The following is a 17,235-nucleotide window of genomic DNA, read 5'->3' as shown; positions in this document are numbered from 1 at the left end:
AATACGAACTAAAAATGGCCGTAGAATGACTTTAAAGTTTACACTTCGGTCGACAGACATCGGATCCTTTCGGTGCCTTGATTTTGAACATAAATAACCCTAGGACACTCACCATTTGCACTTGCATGCATTAGGCACTTGAATAGGGTGAATGTGTATTGAAACAGGACCAAAATGCACACATTGTGCACTTTCGGTCGACCGGCCAAGGCAGGTCATTTTGCCCTAGTCGACCGAAACAGACTTGGGTCAACAGTTAACCAAGGTCCTGGTCGACCGAACCAGTATAGTTCAAAACTCCTGGTCGACCGAAACCCTCTCTGGTCAACAATTTGACCATCTAGTCGACCAAGCCAATTTTGTACTCCAACTACCTGGTCGACCGAGGGTCCTTGGGAAAAATCCAAATGTCTGGTCGACCGAACTAGCTAGTTCAAATTGGCTCTGTCAATCGAACCATGGAGAAATGGGAAATTGCCCACTTTCAGTCGACCGACCATTCAGTTCAAAAATGCCCTAGTCGACCGAACCATATGAGTCCTGGTCGACCAAACTTGTTTTGGTCGATCGAACCTCTCAGGTTGCACCTCGTTTTTTACCACAGTTAATATTTTTAAATAGGGTTAAAAAGTTTAAAATGTCATTAAACTTTTCTAACAATTCCTAATAGGTCCACAACGGTCAAAAATCATGGGATGTCTATATATACCCCTTCATTTGGGAAAATTAAGACAAGATTAGCAAATCAAATTCTCTCAAGTCAAAAATTTCCTATTGCTCAAATTTTCTCTACAAACACTCTAGCTTACCTTCCAAAGTTACAAAATCCGCTGTAAGTGTTTTTTAGTGTTTAAATAGGAAGGTTTGCTCTCTCTCTCTTTGCTGTGAGATTGATTCATTTTTATTGAGAGTAAACCCAAAAGGATTCTTAGGAAACTTTGCTAATAAGTTCATCCTAAGAAGACTTTACTAGATCTTCTAAGATTGTATATTCGTTGCAACATCTTGAGAAGCTCGTATTTGCTTTTGGTTGCGAAATAGTTTCAAAATCATTTACAAATATCTATTGTTCTTTATCTTGAAAACCATTTGAGGAGATATTTATTTTTGAGGTGAAACATCTTTGTTGCAATATTTATTCAGTCACATATTATTTGCTGAAAACAAAGATTATATATATTTTGTAGTCCAAGCATATACATATTTATATGATTGAGATATTCTGCTAATTTATACTCTTGAGGCTTGCTTGATATTCTGTGTGAGCACGTTTGATTGAATATTTTGAAATACACAGATTGTCGTTGACACTCTCACGTACTCACTACACTGATAGAAAATACATTTGAGAGTTGAACTATTTAGACCACATTGAGCTTACATTTTAAATCATCTATGGTGTATGTGATTGAATGCATTTGGGTACAAATCTGCTTTACGTGAAAGCACTTTTATATTGTACCATTTGATTGTATATCTGAGTGATTCCAGGTGTGGCCTGAGGGGGTGGTAATCCAGTCTGATAAGGATTGGTGTAAAGGTTGTGGTCGGCCCTATGCTAATTGACCTGGTCTGTATAGGTGCCGCTCCACCCGTTTAAGTGAGCAAGTTATTGTGATAATCCTTGTGCTAGTTAGCCAAGGCGGGGACGTACAGTTGGCCGAACTTCGATAACATATATGTGTGTCACCCCCTCTTTACTGCTTTCTGGTGCTTGTGTGATTGATTAAATTGATTTATTTAATTTCTGATATTATTTACAGTAGATTTTCCATAGGGTTGTGAACATACTGTTGTTAGGAGGAATACCTAGAGGTTAAATTTTAAAAAAAACCAATTCACCCCCCCCCCCTCTTGGGATCATGGTAAATCTAACACATGTGTGTGCTAAAATATAGACCTGCTCAATCACTCAACGCACAAATAAGATACTGTGGTTTGTCATAATCAAAACGGAATTACACTCAAAAGGTCAATAAATACTTAGTTCATTTCAGAACTCAGGTTTCCAAATCCGGCATACCAGGTCAAAAACTGAGTAGGGTCAATTTTGACACATCCGTGATAGTAAAGTGAATGTGTAGGGGTTGATGGTACCTAAAACCTCCTCCCAGTTAAAAATTAGATGCTTAGAAGCAAACTAAGTTTCATAATTTAGGTACTTAGTTGATTTCAAATCTCAAGTGTCCAAATCAAGCATACAAGGTCCAAACTAAGTGACGTCAACTCCAACACATGTATGACATTTAAGTGGACGTGTCGGAGCCAACAGTTCACAAAAACTACTCTCCAGCTGAAAATTAGATGCTTAGAATCAAATTAAGTTTCATAGCTTAGGTACTTAGTCCATTTCGAAAAATCAACCATACGAAGTCCAAACTGAGTGGAGTTAGTTCCAACATATCTGTGACATTGAAGTGGACATTCCAAAGCTGACAGTGCACAAAAACATCTCTCTTGCTGAAAATTAGGTGCTTAGAAGCAAACTGAGTTTTGTACCTTGGATACTTAGTTGATTTCAAAACTTAAGTATCCAAATTGGGCATATGAGGTCCAAACTGAGTGGGATCAGTTCCGACACATCTATGACATTGAATTGGACATGTAGGAGCTAACAGTACCCAAAAACTCATCCCCAACTGAAATTAGATGCTTAGAAGCGAACTGAGTTTCATACCTTAGATACTAAAAGATGGACACTAAAAATTCATCCCGGTTTTAAAAATGGACACTTAAAATCAAAGTTAGATATTTAAAACTGTTTCATTTGTTATTTAACTATGTAGTAATCATTCTTTTTATCAAATCATTTGTACTTAGAGTATTCAAAAATTTGATACTAATTTTTTGAATAATTATTATTTTTTAGGGTCTGCAGTCTGTCAAATGATATTGAAGACGACGATGACCATGATGATGATGATGCAGACCATTTTTTGTATTTTTTTTTGTTATATAGACAAACCATGTATATGATATATATATATATATATATATATATATATGTACATTCTAACACTTTTTATGTATATGTATTCTAATTTTTTTAACAATTACAACAATTGATTTATAATTATGATTCAATATGATGCATGATGAATGTAATTACAAGGTTTTCATAAGAATGCTTGATTTTTTTATAAAAAATAAAAAATAAAAAAATAATTGTACAAAACTTTTAGTGACAGTTATAAATCTGTCACTAAAAGTCAATCAATAGTGACGGTTCTAGAACAGTCACTAAAAGTGAGACAATAGGGATGATTTTGAAACTATCACTAATAGGAGGTTTTTAGTGATGACTTTCAGCCTAAAAATATAGTCTACCTCTGTCACTAATACTCAATTTTAGTGACAGTTCCGAAACTGTCACTAATAATAAGTTGAGATGGCCATTATATTGTATCTATAAGCGTCACTAAACTGTCATTAACAATAAATAGTGATGGTTTGCTATTATTAGTGATGTTTTTTGGCCGTTACTAGAAGTATTCTTTTTTGTAGTGCTTTAATATTACAAAAATGTGAAGCCCATTAGGATTAGGGCATACAATACCTCGGCAAAGTTGGGTCAAAGTCATATGGGAGTATTTTCATATGGGTGAATCTAACATAGAAGTGTAGTTTCCATATAACACTACAAAAAATAGACTTTTAGTGACGGCCAAAAATCTTCACTAATAATACAAAATCGTCACTATTGATTATTAGTGATAGTTCTAAATTAGTCACTATAATTGTTGTCTCAACTTAGTATTAGTGATGAATTTAAAACTGTCACTAATAACTGAGTATTAGTGATGATATTAAACCATCACTAAAGGAATAATACCATCACTAAAATTCGCAATATTTTTTAACTGAAAATTGTCACTAAAAACCTACTATTAGTGACGGATATTAAATCGTCACTATTGCAGACTTTTAGTGACGGTTTCCAATCAGTCACTATCATCTTAACTGTTAATAATGGTTTAGAAATCATCACTAATAGTCGGCTTTTAGTGACAATTAGTAATCGTCACTATTGGCAAACTTTTAGTGATTTAAAAAGAGTAGCTTTTTAGTGATGGTTCTTGATCCATCACTAAAAGTCTCATACAAATAATTTTTTTAAAAGAAAAATTAGACATTCATGTGAAAACCCAGTAGTTATATTTCATCACATATCATATTCGATCATAATTATTGTGGTTCATTGCTATAATCATTAAGAGAATGAATAATATGTACATAAAAAGTGTTAGAATGTACACACGCGCGCGCGCACGCACGCGCACGCACACGCACACACACACACACACACACACACATATATATATATATATATATATTATATATACCTGGTTTGTCTACGTAACAAAAATACAAAAACAAATAAAAAGTAGTGTGCATCGTCATCATTAATCATCATCATCATCATCATCACCATCATCATCACCGTGGTCGTCATCGTCCTCATCATCATCATTTGACAGATACAAATCCTACAAAATAATAATTATACAATAATTTAGTAGAGCAAAAATATAATTAAGTGCAAATTAATTGATAAAAAGAATGATTACTACTTAGTTAATTAACAAATGATATAGTTTTAAGTATCTAACTTTGATTTTAGGTGTCCATCTTTAAAATTGGTATGAATTCTTGGTTACTGTCAGATCTAGCATGTCCACTTCAATCTTATGGATATGTCGGAACTAACCTCACACAATTTAGAGCCCATACGCCCAATTTGGATACTTGAGTTCTAAAATCAACTAAGTACTTAAATTATGAAACTTGGTTTCCTTTTAAGCGTCTAATTTTCAACTAGAGAAGAGTTTTTGGGTACCGTCAGATCTGGCATGTCTACTTCAATGTCATAGATGTGTCAGAACTAACCCCACTTATTTTGGACCTTGTATGCCTGATTAGGACACTTGAGTTTCAGAATCAACTAAGCAATTTTAACTATGAAGGTTAACTTAGTTCTACGTGCCTAATTTTCAATTGGAGAATATTTTTCAGGTACCGTCAACTCTGACACGTCCATTTCAATTTCATGGACGTACTGGAACTGGCCCTATTCAATGTAGACCTTGTATGCCCAATTTGGATACTTGAGTTCCGAAATCAACGAAATACCTAAACTATGAAACTTAGTTTTCTTATAAGCGTCTAATTTTCAACTAAAGAGGAGTTTTTGGGTATCGTCAGCTCTGACACATCCACTTCAATGTCACAAACATGTTGAAACTAACCCCACTGAGTTTGGACCTCATATGCCTGATTTGGACACCTAAGTTCTTAAATCCACTAAGTACCTAAACTATGAATCTCATTTTGCTTCTAAGTGTCTAAGTTTCAACTAGAGAGGATTTTTTTGGGTACCTTTAGCTCCAGCACATCCACTTCAATGTCACGAATTTTTTAAAACTGGCCCCACTTAATTTAGACCTTGTATGCCCAATTTTGACACTTAAGTTCCAAAATCAACTAAATTATGAAGGTTAACTTAGTTCTACATGCCTAATTTTCAACTTGAGAGGAGTTTTCGGGTTTTGTTTGTTCCGACATGTCCACTTTAATGTCATGGATATATGGAAACTAACCCTACTCAATTTAGGCCTCGTATGCTTGATTTGGAAAATTGAGTATCGAAATCAACTAAGTACCTAAACTATGAAACTCAGTTTGCTTCTAAGCATCAAACTTTCAACTAGAAAAGAATTATTGAGTACCGTTAGCTTTGACATGTCCAATTCAATCTCACAAATATGTCAGAACTAACTCCACTCAATTTGGACCTCATATATATGATTTGGATGCCTCATTTCTGAAATCAACTAAGTACCTAAACAATGAAACTCAGTTTGCTTTTAGGCATCTAATTTTCAATTGGAGAGGATATTTCAAGTACTTTTAGCTCCGACACATCCACTTCAATGTCATAGATGTGTTAGAACTTACCCCACTCAATTTGGACCTCATATGCCCAATTTGGACAGTTGAATTCCAAAATCATCTAAACTCTGAAGGTTAACTTAGTTCTACATGCCTAATTTTCAACTGGAGTGGAGGTTTCGAGTACTATCAACTCCTGCACATCTACTTCAATGTCATGGACATATAGGAATTAACATCACTCAATTTGGACATCGTATGATTGATTTGGATACTTGAGTTCCGAAATCAACCAAGTACCTAAGTTATGAAACTTAGTTTGCTTCTAAGCATATAAATTTTAACAAAAGAAGAGTTTTTGGGTACCGTCAACTTTGACACATTCATTTCAATGTCATGGACATGTCCGAACTGATGCCACTCAGTTTGGACCTTGTATGCCCGATTTGGACACTTGAGTTCTAAATTCAACTAAGTACCTAAACTATGAAACTCAGTTTGCCTCTAAGCAATAATTTTCAATTGGGGATGATTTTGGAGGTATTATCACGGAAATTTCAAAACTAATCTCACTCAGTTTGGACCTCATATGCTCGATTTGGACTCCCAAGTTTCAAAATCAACTAAGTACCTAAACTATGAAACTCAGCTTGCATCTAAGCATCTAATTTTATATGGGAGAGGATTTTTTGGGTATCGTCAGCTACGACACATCCAATTCAATGTCACAGACATGTCAAAATTGACGCCACTCAGTTTGAACCTTGTATGTCTGATTTGAACGTTTGAGTTTCAAAATCAACTAAGCAATTTCAACTATGAAGGTTAACTTAGTTCTACATGCCTAATTTTTAACTGGAGAGGCTCTTTCAGGTACTGTTAGCTCTGACACATCCACTTCAATGTCATGGATATGTGACAACTAACCCCACTCAATTTGGATCTCGTATGCTTGATTTGGACACTTGACTTCTAGAATAAACTAATTACCTAAACTATGAAACTCAATTTGCTTCTAAACATCTAATTTTCAACTAAAGAGGATTTTACAGGTACCTTTAGCTCCACCACATCCACTTCAATGTCATGGATGTGTCAAAGCTGACCCCACTCAGTTTGGATCACATATGCTTGATTTGGACACTTGAGAGTGAAATCAACTAAATACCTAAACTATGAAACTCAGTTTGCTTCTAAGCATATAATTTTCAACTGGAGGGGATTTTTTGGGTACCGTCAGTTTTGACACATCCACTTCAATGTCATAAACGTGTCAGAACTAATCTCACTTAGTTTGGAACTCATATGCCTAATTTTTATACCAGAGTTTTGAAATCAACTAAGTACCTAAATTATGAAACTCAATTTGCCTCTAAGCGTCTAATTTTTAACTGGAGTAGATTTTTCAGGTATCGTTAGCTCTAGCATGTCCACTTCAATGTCACGGACATGGTGGAACTGACCCCACTCAGTTTGGGCCTTATATGCCCTATTTGGATACCTAAGTTCCAAACTAAACTAAATACCTAATCTATGAAACTGAGTTTGCCTCTAAGCATCTAATTTTCAACAGGAGAGGATTTTTTCAGGTACCGTAAGCTCTGACATGTCCATGTCCACGTCAAGGACATGTTGGAACTGACCCACTCAATTTGACCTCATATGCTTGATTTGGATACTTGAGTTACGAAACTAACTAAGTACCTAAACTATGAAACTCAGTTTGCTTCTGAGCATCTAATTTTCTACTGGAGAAGAGTTTTTAGGTGCCATCAGCTCCAGCACGTCTGCTTCAATGTCAGGGACGTGTAAAATTGACCCCACTTAGTTTGGACCTCGTATTCCTGATTTGGACACTTTAATTCCAAAATCAACTAAGCAATTTTAACTATGAAGGTTAACTTAGTTCTACTTTCCTAAATTTCAATTGGAGAGGAATTTTCGGATACCGTCAGCTCTGACATGTCCAATTCAATGTCATGTATGTGTGGGAACTAACTCCAATCAATTTGCAATGTTTTTCATGTAGATAAAAAATATGAGTTTGATTTTTATCTTGAGAAAAGCTTTCGCAAAGTGTTTTTATTTTTATCTTAAGAGAAGCTTTTGCAAACATGCAAAATTGACACAACTTTAACTTGCCAACAATAATAACAAAACAATGCAGGTAGTATACCCAAAATAGAGCTTAGTTGCTTCACATTACCAAATCACCACAAACAAACAAAATCCTATCAAGGATGTTGCACAGTCAAACCATGATGAAAAAGGATTCCTAAGTGACTCTGCAACAAACCATGTGCACACCCACATACATGCATACACACACTTATGCATACATACACTATCACATGTATAAACATAGACACATGCATGCACATACTACCATAGTCACTGAAAAGCATGCATGCATGCATGAACAGACATGAACTTATACACAATACCGCAAACTTAAACACACACTTACATGTATGATTGTGCACCTATGCATTCCTCGGAAGATAAACACACATGCACTCACATATGCCATCACCCACACATGCATGTAACCAGTGAGACATACATCATGTACACGAACTCATACTCATATGTAGTCACGCAGACATAAATGCCTGCAATCACCAACACACACATAATGTACATAGACTCAGATGTTTTCGCATATTCATTAGCCAAACAAAGTACACCCAAGAATTGCTAAAAACAAATACAGGATGCACAAATCAGAAGACAATACAAAAGAAGTAATATTTAATTTTAAAAAAGCATACTAGTGTTCCATAATCTCCACATCAGTTAGGAGAGAGGAGCCACCCGCAACATCTCATTGACGTTGGCGGAGCATTTCATCAATCGTTGTGAAATTAGGATGTATTCTCAAAAGGGGGGTGAATTGGGTTATTTAAAAATTATTTTCAGAATTCTTATTTACTTTAACCCTTTCTAACACAAACACTATTTCTATTCGCTACAATACTATATTAATGGGAAGTATTAATTATGAACGTATAGATCAATGCAAAATATGAATTTACAAAATGAGATAAGGAATTAACACATTCAATTAATCACTTATTCAAAATATAACTTTCAATTTGAATCAATAAAATTTACAATAGTATAATCAAGAAAAATGAATTCAGTGATTTGACATATATATATATATATATATATATATATTAAGTTCATGTTTTTAGCAAGAATAATATTTCCCTTCAAAAACAATTTCTATAAAACTCTTAATTAACTTCAACACTTAAGCTTCAATCTGAAAATCACTTTATAAATAGTTTACCTCAGATTATTTACTTTCAAATTCAAAGTTGTAAGTTTTTCTTGAATGTTCAAATCAACGCTTTAATCATACAACAGATATATATTTGATCTCAAACAAAATATGTCCAGCTAGTTCAAAATATCGAGCAAGGTTCTTCGTTTCAACAAGTTCTTAAATATTCAACACAATCTCAAATTTTCACCAAGATTTGATATTCAGCACTATTCAATAATCAGCAAGATGATAATGAAAATATATTCAAGCACGCATATTATATCTTATAGAAAGTAAAAAGAGTTGGGAAGAAGAAGTTGAACACTGTTGTTTTTACAAGGTTCAGCTGCAACCTACGTCCTTGCCTCGCACAACGTGCTGTGAGGATTTCCTTTCCCAACTTCGTTACCAGGTGAAGTTACAACCTCTCTCCCTCAAAGGTTGAGTTCGTTTATCTAACAAGAATTCCCTCTCGCTAAGCAACGATTCAATACGTAAACCGTCAAACAATAGAACAAACAATAAAAGATTGCTTGTACAAGATAAACTCTCCTCGAATGAGCAGATTAGCACACATTAGATTCAAAAAAATACTTCAAATAAACAATACTTAAAATAAACAACACCTTGTGTTATGTTATGCAGATAAATTGAACAAAATGTAAGACATTCACTATCAATGTATGCCTTAATGATTGAGCCTTCAAGTTGTGCCTTATTACGCACATAGTTCTTTAAAATGGACAAGAACTTGTGCATTTTACATAAGATTACAATATATGCAACTAGAGCAAGGAAATCATGTTGCAATTGATGTATGATAAAAATTACTCTCAATTGGATACATCCAACTGTATTGCACTAGTCATGCAATTATGACCTCCCTTGGTAAATAGACAGCTAGATGGACCACAACATCAAAGAATGCTAGTAGAAATAATTTATCAAGCTTACATAGTATGATTACAATGTCCTTCTCTAATTGTCCAAGTACATTTAATTTAAATTTTTTAGCACAACTCCTAGAAAAAAAAATTCCCAACTCAATCAACACTAAACTAACATCATCATTCAAGTATCCACGAAGGAAAACTCGTAGAACCCTCTAAAGAAGAAGGACATGATAGCCATGAATTTTCATTCCTAACATCTTACCTTCCTTCATGCTTATGCATCAAGATATGTTAGATTCATATCCATAAGTAAATTTACTAATTTCAACCATTCAAAGAAACTATTTTTTTCATCCTTTGACAATGTGTAACATTCTGATAACATGAGAAGCATGTCCCCATCAGGAATGAGGTGCAACTTAGGTTGTATTTCTTTACCTCCATATTGCGAGCATTTTCATTGTCCTTCATCTTCCCGTTTATATCTAATAAATCCCCAATCACATTCTCATAAATGTTCATCTCAATGTGCATAACATCTAAGTTGTGGCGTAGTAAAAGATCTTTTCATTATGGAAACTCAAAAAAGATGCTTCTCTTTGTCCAATTTAACTCAATGTCATTGCGTTTCTTTTTTCTACTACTCAGTGCTTTCCCAAGTTTCACATTTTTTTATCAACTTCAACTACTTTAATATATCTTCCCCACTTAATCTTTTTGGTTGCAACCTTCATTCATATTTTCGATTAAAGCTTCTATTATAATGAGTCCTCTAAGAATGTCCATATGGTAGAAAACGATGATGACACATAAAGCATAATTTTCATACATGCTTCAAGGGTAAGGAAATGACATCCTTATTACACACTAGGCAAGTAAAGTATCCTTTTTTGCTCCACCCAGATAGATTGCGTAAGTAGGGAAATCATTAATTATCCAAAAAACTACAACATGCAATCGAAATATTTTCTCAGTTTCCACATCATATTTTTCCACTCTTTTTTTCCCATAGTTCTTTCAACTCATCAATTAATGGTCTCAAGTGTATATCAATCTCATTACCAGGTGACCTCAGTCCAGGAATAAGCAAAGACATGTAAATGAAAGATTCTTTCATACATCGCCAAGGCGGAAAATTCTATGGCATCATCATAATTGGCCAAATACTATACGGGTTGTTCATGTTACTAAAAGGATTGAAACTTTCTGAAGCAAGACCAAGTCTGATGTTGCGAGGCTCACTAGAAAACCAAAAATGCATTTTGTCAAACTTGGCCCAAGCTTGCGAGTCCGCTGGATAGTTAAGTGCATATTTTTATTATATTAGGAATTTTTTAAAATTATATTTGCTAATATGCAAATAATTTGTGTGTCATTTAGGAGGGGGGGAGAGAGAGAGAGAGAGAGAGAAATACGGGAGTTCAGAAAGTGCTGAAAAATCTAGAATTGTGGTTAACCATTTATGTGTTATTTTTATTTTATTTTCTTATTATTATTTTTAATATGTTAAATTATAAGGTTAATGATTCCAATTCTAAAGGATTGGAAGAGTGTAGAAAAAAGGGTTTTGCCTAGGAATTGGTGTCCATAAACTATTACGATATTTTACTTTTTGTTGGAAATAAAGTTAGAAAGTGTTAATGGGGGCATTATTGAGATCCAATTGGACTTTTATATCTTCAAAAGGAGCTTCAAAAGGTATTTGGTGGTTTAGTATAGCTAGGTGGCTAATAAGGTGGATTGTATTAGAGGGTTTTTCCCTTGATAGTGTTGTTGGATGTGGGGGAAGGGGGCAGTGGTGATTTACTTCAGTTAATGGTCCTTCTAGACTTACAACTAGGTTCCAATTTTGGGAGGAGTTGGGGGGTTGTGTTATCCTAAATGAGTTAGGTAACTTTAATGTGATTAGATTGTTGTTGGAAAAAGAAAAGGTGATGGGAGGTTTTCAGCCTACATATAATTTTTTGGTAACTTGATTAGGGAATGTGTTTTGAGAGATATTCCATTGTAGCGAGAATGCTTTTTTCACTTGGTCAATAAAAGGGAGGGAGGGGGCGAGCAATAGCTAGTTGATTATATTGTTTTATTTTAACTTAAAAGTGGGCAAAGTTGTTTCCTGATCCACTTAAGAGATACTAGCTAGACTTAGATCATTTTCCTCTTTTGTTGGAGTCTTGAAATGTTAGATGGGATCCTCTTTCTTTCTATTTTGAGAAATTGTGAATAGACATCATTGTTTTCAGTTAAGGAGACTTAGAGTGGGTGTGATGTTGGGCTAAAAGCTTTTAGGTTTATAAAGAAACTTAAGGGATTCAAGAGGTTTTAAAGAAGTGGAGTTTAAAGGCATAGTTTTAAAAATCGATGTGTAACAGTCATTACAAATATTGCGCAATGGTATTTCTAGCTTTCGAGATCGTTACTAGGTGATATCTTGGAGGTACTGCAGTTCACAACCGAAATAGCCATTATGATTTGGTATGGTAGCAGACCGGGTGTGAAAATTTAAAACAAGTTTTGAGTCCTTTTTTTTTTTTTTTTGTATTTCCTCCCCCCCCCCCCCCCCCCCCCCTTTCCCTTTATTGAAGCTCAGAAACTCAAGTTTAAGTTAATTTATTTAGTTAGTGACTTTTTTTATTAAAACCCCCCCCCCCCCCCATCCTTGGGTTTATTTTCCTTAACATTTAGTATGCTTTAAAGTGATTAAAAATTATTACAAATCATTTAAAGCATTAATATATAGGATTCTTGGGTCAAAACATGTAAATCTATATGTACATAAACCATTATCGTTATTTAAAGCCATTTGGAGGGGTTCAGAGATGTTAGAATTTAAAAACTAGTATTCTGAGTAAATTGAGTTTGCCAAATAGGAATTAGGAAAGTTAGATATCGAAACCTCAAAATTTTACTGAAACTTGTCGAAATTTCAAAGATAGAATGAAATTTCCTTGGAAATCAAATGTGAGATTTGGAAAAATGAAATTTCTCTCTTAATTTCTCTTCTTCTTCTTCTTCTTCTTCTTCTTCTTCTTCTTTTTAGAAGTAATAATAATAATAATAATAATAATAATAATAATAATCTATTAGCAAAGGGATTGTGACGCCCCGATTTTCATACCATTTTTTTCCATATAAATAAAACATATAATCACAAATCGGCCATGTCATCCATTGATACCATAATACATAACTCGACCCGAATAGGGTACTGGTTACACAGCCATCATTATGGTTACAACCTAATAGCAGAAGTCATTTATAAATATATATATATATATATATATATATATATATATATATATATATATATATACATACCACAGCGAATACACATATCAAAGTACAAATCATCCATATATACATGACTAACACATTCACAAAAGAAACACAAAATACTCTAGGGGAATCCTCCATCCCTAGCTCAGTAATACTCACCCTATCTACTCAGGGTATTAGCTCCCCTCTATCTCGGAGCTCTATCATCAGGTCTATCTCAGTTTCCTAAAATATTTAAATAATTGGGTGAGACACATCTCAGTAAGACGGAATAAATTATCAACCGTGTGTGGCAGTATGAGTTTCATTATAACATAATATATATTCATTTTAGTGATAATATCTTTTAAGAAAATATACCATTCCACATTCTAGTCATATAGATATAAACACAAGCTTTCATAAGCTTTTACTTTCATTTTCTAAACCATACACACACAAAACATATTTACCTGTGAAGTTCCCGAGAATAGGGAAGTTCACTCACCCAAACAAGTAGCTTCCCTCTGCCCTGATATTATTTGTATCCTAACTCGATTAACTCAGGTTCAGGTACAATTGATACTTATCAGAGCACTCACCTTACTTGGTAAGCCCTCAGGTGGAGTGTCTTACTTTGCTTTAATTAATTATATAATAACTCTTGCTATTTCATTTCACATTTTCGTTTTCGTTTCCATTTTCATTTCCATTTCATATCTAGCTCATGAGTATCCTTGATAACCAATACATTCGTGTCTGTAACTCATGGCTACCCTGAGGATATTTTTCTCCACATCATGCTTCCCCCCATGAATAGGGTTGTGCTGCCCGAAGGCTGGATCTAATCGCGGTTAGCCGACCCAGTTAGATCGAAATATCATCACATATATCCCATGTCTATAGTATAACTAGCCGGCCTATAGCCCTGATCCGAACTCAAGGGGAACAACAACTCTACTAAATAGTTCAGTCTACTGTCACACCACACGCTCCACGAATCTGTGTGGTTACACTGTCTCCAATAGTAACGGTACCGTGCTCAATATCACAACCCATCATTAGGGTTTCCATATCCATCCATCAAGGTTATTATTACCACATACTTGCAATCATTATGCAATATTGGCATTTCATCAATCACATTTCTGTATTCATATTTCAGAATTTCACATTTCAAATCTCACAATTCAATATCCATATTGCAGAATTTTACATTGCAATATTTCCCATTCTCATATTCTCATATTCATTTTTACATACCAGTATTCACATATCATTATCCTCATTGCAGCATTATCATTGCAATATTCACATTTTCAGTAATCACAACTCATTTCATCATTTTAATGGTATTTCATCAATTCAATACTCATTTCATCTCATAAATACATATACATATCCCATTTCACATAATTCACATTTCTCAATATAACATTTTCATAACTCACGTTTCATCATTTCTCAGAAGATATACTTTCAGGTACATAATCACTTTTTATCATTTTTCCCCGTTTCGAATTTCATATCTCAATTCACATTTCATAATCTCATATTCTCAATATAATCCAGTTAACCCAATTTCCAAAACATTTCAATATAAATCATATGCCACACAAATTTCATCTGATAATTATATCATAATAAATTCCAGGTAAAATATCATAGTACCATTTTCATATAATAACTCAATCAGTATTTCTCAAATTGACTATAATAATTTATTCCCCTTACCTGGCTTGCTGAGAGGTCTACTAATACCCTAAATCCGAAACTTTTCGGCGTTCACAGCTCAAAATCCTAAAAATCACATTTTTTTCCAAATCAATCAACTCATTTCCCACAACAATTTTTGTATAATATTTCCCATATTTCAAATACTTCAAACAACCCATTAAACCCTAAAATCTCTTACTTACCCTCATTTTGGGATGATGTCCCAAAACTCCAAATTGAAAATCTACTCCGCCTATGTTGTAGAGAATCTTCCCAAGAACCTCGTGGTGGTTCCCGATCGTCAATTCGAGCTTTAACAAATCCGAAAATGAAGAAAGAAGGAGAGGGAATCGAGTTTCTAGAGAGAGAGAGTGTGAGAGGAGAGAGAAAATGCCACTGGAAATGAGGGTTTGTAAATATATAGGCCGGCGTTTGTCGATGAGTTCAAGTAATTCTTCAATGAACCCATGAAGGCACTTCGTCAACGAGGGGGCTATTTCATCGACGAACCTAAAATTTCCCTAAAACTCCCAAAACTCTCGGTATCTTCTCATCAACGGGAAACGTGTACCTCGTCGCTGAAAATTACGGGACATTCGTCGACGAAAACCTTGGGTTCGTCAACGAAGCCTTGCTATTCTCCCCTTTTAAATTTCCTTCCTTTTCTTGTTCTTCCCTCTCTCTTTCTTTATTACTTTTATTAATTTAATTTTCCAGGTCTCTACATGGACAATTTATTAAATAGGGAGAAAAGGCATGAAGGTGATACCACCCAAGTACAACAGAAGAATTGAAAAAATATAAAAAAATTTGTAGAGTCTCTTCTTAAAATCGAGTATACCCATTCATGATTCCGCATGTTCAAAGAAAACAACTTTCATGGGAAAATTTTCATAACTTTCATGCACAACTTTATACAATCATACTACATTGAACTTGTATAAAAAAATCCATGTTCTTGGCATATGTTGTATGTGTCCTTCTTCCTACCTTCTTTTACATCCATATTATTACGTAGACGTGAGCTTCTAGGATGACTTTTGTGTTGAGCTAACGCAAGATTTGCATACATTTTTGGCAATGAGGATGTTGGCTAGTAGTCCTCGTGCCTAATCGGATTAAAATTCATTGCGTATGTTACATAGTGTTCAGCAATGTTGTAGCATAGGTCAATATACCTAAGAGCATTCAACCATGTCTCGGCACATGGAGCTAACAAGTGGGAGGAGGGAACGTGCAAATCTTGCCACTTCCCACAAGAGCATTGGCGTTCATTGATACTTAAAGTTTGAACATTGTTTCCTTTATGTGACCATTGTTATGCCGCTGTTATGCCAAGGGTACTACTAGACCTATTGAATGTCGTGATTCGTTGTCTAGTGGCATTAAGCTTCTCTCTTTCCATGCATAACAGTATGTGTGAAGTAAATGCATTTCCTCCAGCAATTGCCTTACGAGCTACCTCCCGTCAGCTATTGAAATAATGTGCAACGTGATAAAATGTCAACTGCACAAGGGCGGTTATTGGCAAGCTTGGGTTAGTGGTCATGTTCCTATACCTTCATCCACCATCATGGCACTAAGTCTACATATGAGGAGGTATCTGGTCAAAAAATGACTTTGTTGGTTGGGTGTCTTCTTCCACTTCAGTCACTTGTTCCCCAAAGCATCAACATCTACCTATCCTCAGCAACACCAACTTCCGCATTTGATATTTGAGGAATGATCTCCACATATAACTCCATAGTGTAAATATTTGGGCAAGAGTTGTATGCGTCCAATGCAATGTGCAGACTATAGTCATCTATTATAGGAACAGACTCCGAGAGTATTATATTAGTTAACCCCCGCATACTGGTTTGGTTTAATATGCAAATATTTTAATATCTTAGCATACAATATGTTTAATTGTGGCCTCTTGCCATTTTGAATTACTCGAACTAGCTTAGTCCATCTACTCCTATGATAATTCCCCCATCCCCTCCACGTACAACAAGACAGTCACTGGAATACTGTTTGAGCTTCTTGCCTTTTAGACTACACTTCCTGAAATAATAAAGACTTGCGAGAAACCAAAAATCATAAATTTCAAACTTCACTTAGTTGAAAAATAATTTTTTTGTATTACTTTGAAATATATAAAGAAAAGGGCAAACTATTTTGCACATTTAAACAATTTTCCTATTATTTATACACTCATTAAGAATCTTA

The sequence above is a fragment of the Malania oleifera genome, chromosome 2 (assembly GCF_029873635.1).
Source record: "Malania oleifera isolate guangnan ecotype guangnan chromosome 2, ASM2987363v1, whole genome shotgun sequence".
Lineage (NCBI taxonomy): Eukaryota > Viridiplantae > Streptophyta > Magnoliopsida > Santalales > Ximeniaceae > Malania > Malania oleifera.
Note: the sequence above shows the minus strand (reverse complement) of the source record.